The following is a 9,329-nucleotide window of genomic DNA, read 5'->3' as shown; positions in this document are numbered from 1 at the left end:
GAACTGTGCAGAATCATAACAACTGGTTCTATAGAACCAGTCTGACCAGGTAGAATCCCACCCTTGGATAATTTCAGTATATATCACAAACAGTGATTCACCAGTTAAATGTAAACATATAGTACTCAGTATAACATCTAAAATTCAATTTACCATTTATTGGAATTAGACATCCTTTAAGTTTTATAAAAGACATGTGCATCAAAACATATTTTTAAAAAGTAATTTCACTCAGCGATGACTTCAGTGAAAGCTAGACCCATGAACTTGGTGCAAGCTTTGTTGATATTCTCATGCTGCCTCCCATCAGCAAACATGGATGCAACATTGCTATTTAGATTTTAATCCTTTCTTATATACAAACAGAAGGAGAAAAAATGTGCTTACTGTGAACAGTTGGTTTCACAGAGGTCTGAATATTATTTCAGCTGAATAGAGGATGTTTGGGATATACATTAGACAGCCATAACTTTTTTTCAAGGAAGGACATTTTCGTTAAAGGCACTGTTTTGTAAAAAGGGTGAAGCGGTCAGCTTGATATGTAATTTATGCATTACTCCTCTATGACCTCCAAACTCCAGTAGCAAAAGTTAAAGAGCACTGTGGAAAATTGAGACTAATATTAAATATAAAGAAGATCAAACTCATGAAAACAGGTACAGCAACCCAGCTATTGAACTGACAAGGAAAACCCTGAAATGGTGGGTAGCTTCTGTCTTTATAATCAGAATCAGAATAGAGCTAGAAGGGCCCTTGTAGGTCTTCTTGTTTAAGCCACTGCTCAAGCAAGAGATCCTATACCATTTCAGAAAAGTGACTTGTCTCTTCTTAAAAACCTCCAGTGATGAAGCACCCATAATGTCTGAAGGCAACCTATTCCACTGTGTGAGTGTCCCCTCTATTAGGAAGTTTTTCTTTAATTCCAGATTGCTTCTCTGTTTGATTAGTGTCTATCCATTGTTTATTTTTTTATTTATTTATTTTGTCAAGCAATTATAAAATAACAGGTATAAGTATAAACATAGTTATGAATACATGAAATGGATACATATAAGAAAAATAAAAAGAAATAATAGGACAGGGACGGTAGGCACGTTGGCGCATGTTGGTGCACGTTGGTTGTGTCTTGTTCTGCCCTCTGGTGTGTTGGAAAATAAATTGACTATCTCCTTTTTGTGGCAGCCTCTCAAATCTTGGAATACTGCTATCATGTCCCCCCACAACCAGCCCTTATTTTCTCTAAATTAGCCAAACCCTAAACCCTAATCCTGCAACTATTCTTCATATGTTTTAGTATCCAGGCCTTTAATCATCTTAATTGCTCTTCTTTGCACCTTTTCCCAAAGTCTCAGCATCTTTCTTGTAATGTGGTGACCAAAACTGGATGCAGTATTCCAAGTGTGGTCTTACTAAAACTTTATGAAGGGATACTAATACTTCATATGATTTTTATTCCATGCCTCCGTTTATACAACCAAATATTGTATTAACTTTTTTGGCGGCTGCTACACACTACTGACTCACGTTTAAGTGATTGTCCACTAAGACTCCAAGGTCCCTCTCATAGATACTGTTTTTGAGCCAGGCTTCATCTAATCTGCACTTGTATCTTTGGTTTTTTCCTGCCCAGATGTAAAACGTCACTTTTCTCCACATTAAATTTCATTTTGCCAGTTTAGTGTGATCTGCAAATTTGATGAGTTTCCCCTTCTATTCTCTCGTCTAAGTCATTTATGAAAATAAATCCCATGAACCAGCAGTCTCACATTCATTCAGTTAAGCAAGGAAAAAAGGTAATCAGATGCTCCAAAGACTAGAAATATAGATAATAGTTTTCTCTATGGTATCCTATGGTTGTGAAAGTTGAACTCTGAAGAAGCAAGATAAAAAGAATACAGGTATGACCACAATTGAGTTCCAAATTTCTGTTGCTGAATGAGACATTTGTTAAGTGAGTTTTGCCCATTTTATGACCTTTCTTGCCACAATTGTTAAGTGAATCACAGCAATTGTTAAGTAATATGGCTGTTAAGGGAATCTGAGTTCCCCATTGGCTTTGCTTGTTAGGAAGTGACAAAGGGTGATCACATAACCCCAGGATGCTGCAACCATCATAAGTCAGTTGCCAAGCATCCAAATGTTGATCATGTGACCAGGGGGCTGCTGCAGTCATCATAAGTTTGAAAAACAGTCATCAATCCCCTTTTTCAGGTCACTAAATGAACTGTTGTAAATCGAGGACTGCCTGTATTGATACTTTTGAATTTGGTGTTGGATAGAATACATAAGAATCTCATAGATAGCTGAGAAAGCAAATGTACGAACTCTGGAACAATTTTCACCAAAGCCACCAAAAAATCGTGGAAGAGTTCTCACTTGAAGCTAAAATGTGCAGACTCAATCTATCCCACTTTGGACATATTCTGTAAAGACCAGGATTCCTTGAGAAGCCCGTTTTGCTGGGAAAAAGCAGAAGGAAACAGCAGAGGAGGATGGGCATCAGCTAGGGGATGGATTCAATTACAGCCAATTAGAGCAGCAACGGAAGCTGGTTGAGAAGAACTGAAGGATCTGAGTTGGCAACAGAGGATGCTGGAAAGTGTGTAGTAGATTTTGTAGCACTTGATCAATTATTCCTCTAGAAAGTGTTCGCATAGTGTACACAGTGATAAGTGATTTAGCAATTTGTTTTAAAAATTCTCCTGGCAGAGTAAACAATGTCTTTTCTCCAAGAAAAGAATAATTTTCAAAATATTAACAATACGCTTGAAGCACAAGCACACAACACACACACACACACACACACACACACACTCATGAGTGACTCTTTTTTGCATCCTCAAAGACTTATTTTCAAAGCAACTAAATTCATCTCTTTAGGAAAAAAAAATGAGATGTTATTTTTATACAGTTCAGCCACAACTCTACTGAGCAATGTATTTTTCATTCAGCTACTTCCAAAATCATTTTTTTGACATTTTTTCATAATTTCAGTAATAGATGCATAGGAGTATGCCACTTTTAATGAATCATATCCCTAAAGTCCTTATGGGCTGTCTTGTTGTTATCATGCCAAATGTGAGTTTAGTATCTTACATTACAAAAAAAAATAACAATATTCTTGTTATGTAATTCTTCCTCCTTCCTGTTTAACATCAGGACAAATTATAAATATGAATGCAACCCTATTAAATTAGATTATTTATGAATGCAAGTGCAATAACTGTACTTTAAAGAAGTTGCAGGAATTCATTTCAGTACCAAAGGGAGTCACGTTGTCTCGAGATTTTGTAGGTTTTGCTTCTGACATCACTAATATTATTATCTGGTTGCCACACAAATCTAAATATGAATCAATCGTTCTTGCATTGCCAGATGAAGTTGCTTTCCTAAAAAAAAAAAAAAATCTTGCTTTCACAAAGTGCAACTCAGAGATAGGAGGATCGCAGCTGCAGCAGAATGGAAGTGTGTGAGGAAATGACTCATCTCCCATGATTTCACTTGGATTTGCAACTTGCACAAAGAATGCCATAAAATTTATAGCAGTGTAAAATTTGGAGGACGTTCGGCCAAAGAACAACATGTTGTGTTTCTGCTGCAGAGTTTTGGTGCACTTTCTTTAGGTTGTACATTTAATTGAAAGATGCTCCTATGATCAGAAATCAAGTACAAGTTACTAATTATCCCCTGGTATCAGGGGATGAAAATAGATTGCAATGAAAACCAAGATGTATTTTCTATTTCATTTAGGAAAAGAATAGCTGCAAAGGCAGAAAAGAGCAGCGACAATTTCAAGTGCATACATGGCCAAAATTGCAACATGAAAAGTATTACAGAAGAAACTGTTATGAAATGAATAAAGAAATTACTCTTGTGGTTTAAATCAGTTGTATTTCAAAGAATTAAGCCTTGAAATGTGAGATACCAAAGACTTCTAATTTGCTAAAAATAATTATAAATAATGTGTGCTTTTCTTCCTCATCTCCAAAGCATGCTTTTAAAAATAAAATGTTAGTTGAAATGGGGAATGACTTTGGATTGGATTGACATTTCTGCTCAAGTAGACTTTTGATGGTTGGTTTGGAAGCCTCTTTCAGCTACTGCTATCATTGTCTATAATAGATCAATGTTCTAATTCAGGGGCAGCCAGCCTTCTATAAGTCTGGAGGTATGCTTAATATTTTTAGGAAACAACTTGCAATAGATGAGATATAATGTAGAATTAGTAGTATTGTATCAAATACCTTCAGAAGACTGAAATTTCATTGCTAATTAAAATGACAGTATGTCCATTTAAGACTTACCTTACAGATTCCAGATGCTTCATCCTTCAATGTGGCAGGAAAATATGCTGTTAAAAATCAGCAGCACCACAGGAGTTCTCCAATGCCACAATTTACCCATCTTGGTTAAACTCTGATATAAAACAGCATCATATTTTCATATTTAAAAAAAAACAAAACCATCCACATTTATTTATATGGAGAAGCATGTATTAATTCCTTTGGAACATCCATCTTATGAGATGTAATCTATGAGAGGGAAATTTTGTTCACTATATTATTCCATTTTCGTTCGCTGTTAATTTTTTTCTAGATCCTATTTATTTGAAATCTTGGATTGCATGGATCAAAGCAGAAAGCCTTCTCTACTTATGTGTAGAGCAATGATTAATTTTGGGGGGCCTTATAGGCCACACTAAGCATTGGGTTGTCAATTACTCTTGTATGCCCATGTTTACTTATGGACATACACAGACACACTGAGAAATGCACCCATGCATGTCTGTGCATACACACGTACACTTTTCAAGGCTTTGAGCAAGGCTGTGAGGTTTACATAAAAAAATTCTTAGATCATCTCTGTATTCTTACATCAACACAGTGCAAGAGATTTTTAGTAATTGCATTACAGCTAGGAAGTGTGCTCCCAGAAAGAGGCTGGCTTGATTCCATTCCCATTGGTTTCCACTAAAAGCATTTTTCTTCTACTCAGCATTAAGATGCAGCTTTTGGAGAAAAGCAGACACATAACTCATTTGAAGTTTCCTCTGGTTTTCTGGCTGAAATCATGACATACAAAGCTTTTGTTATCTAAGTTATAGTCCAGTAAGTTAGAACTGAAATTGGGGGAATTGAGATGAATCACTTGTGTATAACAATAAGTACATGACACCCAATGATTGTGAGGTGAAATTTCTTTAGGGTATTAACTAGAAGTGAGCTAGAGTGAATCAATTCATCTGTTCATTGCCCAAGGATGCTTTCTGGAACAGGTAGGATCTTCTTAGGAAAAAAAAATGGTTGTAATGCTCTTACTTACACAGGCAATGATTATGATGTATTGAGTGTCGATATAGCCAGGACACTTCTTGCCAAGGAAGACAGATTACTGGGATTCCATACTTTTGTTTACTGCACAGGAAAAAGCAGCAACAACAAAACAGTATTGGCCACATAGCCATTTTAGAGAATGTGTGGCTATAATGAATCTAATCCATCAGAGTTCAGTTGAAACCACATGTGTAAGGTATACGTTGTACAGTCTTGCATAAACCTATTTTGTGACTTATTCAAAATATCTAGTGCAGAAAATTGGTCTAACAAATATCTAATGAATGGATAGTCTCATCTCCAAAATACCAAACAGGTTCAGATACAAGAAGACCAGGAAAACCTGGAACTGTAGATTACACTGGGATGTTGGGGGGAAAAGAAGATGGCAAACTTTTAAGATGGTAGAAAGCAGAACCCCATTCGGTTCCAAGGGTGGTGTGGAAATGTCAGAATTTCCTTTTATATTCATAATATTGTAAAGAAGATAGTTATTAAGTGGCTTTGATACAATAAACAGCAATTGCAGCATTGATTTCTGAAAATTTCGACTTCAGCATCACATGCTTGTCATAAAATTGAACTTTGCTCAGTAGGAAATGGAAAAAACAAGTTGTGTACCACCAGAGGAATTTGGGCAAAATTCAGCAGTTAACATATAAAACAGTGCCAAAATAAGATAAAACAATGAGATAAGCATCCATTTGATTATTTAGATGAAGATTATGGTGCTGGAAATAAAAAAAGGTACTGGAAATAAAAAATAGAATATAATGGACATTATCAATTACTCATGTAAAAGGGATTCAAGTTATCTTTTAAAAGCTATTTCTTTGTTCCATCAAGTGAGTTCTCCATATTTTTAATTACATGAACACTTGTATGTATTTATTTTTGTTTGTTTTTTCAAAACAAAATTATAGCCATTTATAATCATAGTCATACCATTTATTATAAAAAAAAACCCTGCAGCATGTCATTTATATTGTTGCAATCATAATATACTCCAGGCTTATGTTAAAATGATACAAGGTTTGACCTTTTAAAAATGTATATATTTAAAACATTTAGCTGTCTCTGAGGATAAAAGCCATCCAAGTCAGTTTACATGATAAAATCTAACACAGTAAAATGTCATATAATAATTATGTTGTAATCAATCAATAAGCAAAGTAGCAAGATTTTTTGGTAGAACCTAAGCTTATGTTTTCTTATGGTAGGTCAAAAGAAAGGGAATACCAGGAAACTGTGTGTTTTCTCCAAGAAACTGTGGCTAAATAATTGTTTGATGCAAAGCTTGAAAGAAACATATGAACTAGATCAGCATTGTGAAACTTGTGGTCCGGGGTCTGGATCTGACTGGGGTGCTTAGATCTGAGCCACCCTAGAAACAGCAAAGTACTGGCCCCTGGTGCCTCTGCCATCAAAAATGGAACTCGGGAGAGGTGCATGCAGCCCTCCAAAGTTCCGTTTTGCTGGCAGAGGCTGCAGGAGGATCCCGGGGCACCATTGGTGCCCCCAACATGAATGATGTTGCCCACCCTGGCCATGCCCACCCGGCTCCCCAAGGTCAAACACAATCCTGATGCAGCCCTCAATTAAATCAAGTTTGACACCCCTAATCTAGATGAAGTTCTAAAAAATAGAGTACTTGCACACATGACAAACTGTACAAACTGGGGTCTAAGGTTTTTTTTTAACAGTGGTCCTTGAGTTAATAACTAGAACTTCCAGATTAGCAATGGACTAGTTACTGATGTTTCTTTCTTTCTCCTATTTTAAAACCACACTCATTTTTCTCCAATCCAACTTCTTCAGTATATATTTAGCATATAGGATAAATAACAGATAACAGATAATCAGAGTTGGAAGGGATCTTGTAGGTCATCTAGTCCAACCCCCCACCCAAGCGGGAGACCCTACACCATTTCTGACAAATGGCAGTCCAATCTCTTCTTGAAAGTCTCAAGTGTTGGCGCTCCCAAAACTTAATGAGAAGAGATTAAATAGCTTTATTTTCATTCCTTTAGTTGCTCTGGAACCAGTCTGATTGATTTTATTCTTTGTCTTCAGCTTGGCTTAGAAATTGCACATGTATTGTTCATGCTCTGTTCCACAGTTCAACAGTTCCACAACTGTTACAATTGAACTCTTCTATCTCTTTGTACCAATAATGTACTCAATTTGATTTTTTTGTATTCTGTCTGGTAATGTTCTTATATATAAGGATCATTTGGTTGTTTGAAGACTCTACTAGCATTGAAGAAATCACTGGATTGGCAGGAACTAATCAATTCTCCTGCTTCTTACTATTTCTAAATTTGGCACCCCATTGTCCAACCACAATTTCAGATTGAACTTGCTCATGAAACTAGTCAACTTCCTTCTCTTTTGCATTAGTGAATGGAACACAACCTTGGATAATTGTCATAAACCTTATTAAAGGTTTGTTTGCAAACTCTAATTTATATTATTTTATATTTGGACTGCATTGTACCAGAGTAGTATCTTTGCTATATCCGTCCTGCTTTTGAAGCAATATTAATACTTCTTTGTTTTTTGTGTCTCGAGTAGTAAAAAGCGTGCTTTCCTGACTGAAAATATCCAGAGATAGACACATCAATTCACTCATCGCTATGATTTCAATCTCTGGTTGATTCATTTTATTTTTTACCACGTGGAGCTTTTCTTCTCCATGCTCCTTACATTCTATGTCCCCACTGTAAAACAATTTTAGGTGTTATTTTCCTGCATGACATATGAGCACATATGAACTAGCGATGACAAGAAGACCACTAGCACATCCAAAGATTCACAAATCTTTCTCAATAGTATGTTGAGTGTCATCTGACCTGAGGGGCCAATCATCTATCATTATATCATTCTCCAATGACTTCACAGTGTCTCTCCAGGACTCCAGGAGTAACAGTATCTGTCCAGAAATGATTTATTGCTTTCTCCCACATAATATGGAATTATGTCTTTGTTATTATCACTAAAGTGATATATTCAGAGCAAGTTCCTGCATCAATGCTACCAAATATACTTACCTGCTTACTTTAACTGGGCTGATGTTCACACCTTGAATAATTCTGCTGGTAGTATATAATCTTGGTGTATAGGCCTAGCACCACCATGAGACAGCATAATAGGATTTAAGGACCAGATACTCCTCTCATTTCTACTATGGATATAAGCATATTTACAGTACATATTTATAATGATAGGTATTGCCTGTTTCAGAATCAGCAATTGGACACTCTTAAATATCCCTGAACAGTGCTTATATATGGTTTGTAATGCATAAAGGAGACCCAAAATAAGCACTTTGTGTCTGTTGCAGTGTTGGGATGAAATGCCTAGAAGGCTTCTTCCAAAAGAAGCAGAAACTTGTATGCATTGACACCTGGCCTTTTTTCTGATTTTATCTTCTTACATTCCTAATTCAACTTACAAAATCTGAAAGGACTAAAGGAGGCTGGGCAGATGCCTTACACCATCGTAGACAAATGATGCAAATTGCATATGCGTCTTGTGTCATAATGTGGCTAACACACATTATATTGTTTCATTTAACATTGACACCATGACATCTGTGCTATCCTAAGGATTCCCCAGTTGCCCTATGGACACAAGGAATAGTTTTGCCTTTGCCAGCTATTTTCTCAAAATATGCAATCACTAAACACCGAAGGCTTTAAATGTTGATATAATTTGTAAAATTGCTTCAAGAACTATGAATTGTTTGAAGTTTCATGTTAGGGAATATTTGCTCATGCAATTAGCATTTCCCTTCTTCTTGTAAAACCCACATCTCCCACTCCCCCGATGCAACATGAAGAATTCAGAGCAAATTTGATAGTATACAGGATGCTGTAAAGACAGAGTGGGATCTGCTCCCCCAATGCTATTTCTAACTATGGCAGAGAGATATTATAAATGGATATCACAGTGTTGATTCAAGAGGTATTAATAGAAGATAAATGTTTTAAGTGA

Source organism: Notechis scutatus, chromosome 2 (assembly GCF_049901735.1).
Source record: "Notechis scutatus isolate UNSWTSFEM ecotype Mainland chromosome 2, rNotScu1.2, whole genome shotgun sequence".
NCBI lineage: Eukaryota > Metazoa > Chordata > Lepidosauria > Squamata > Elapidae > Notechis > Notechis scutatus.
The sequence above is the reverse complement of the archived record's forward strand: the minus strand, read 5'-3'. Positions refer to the sequence as shown.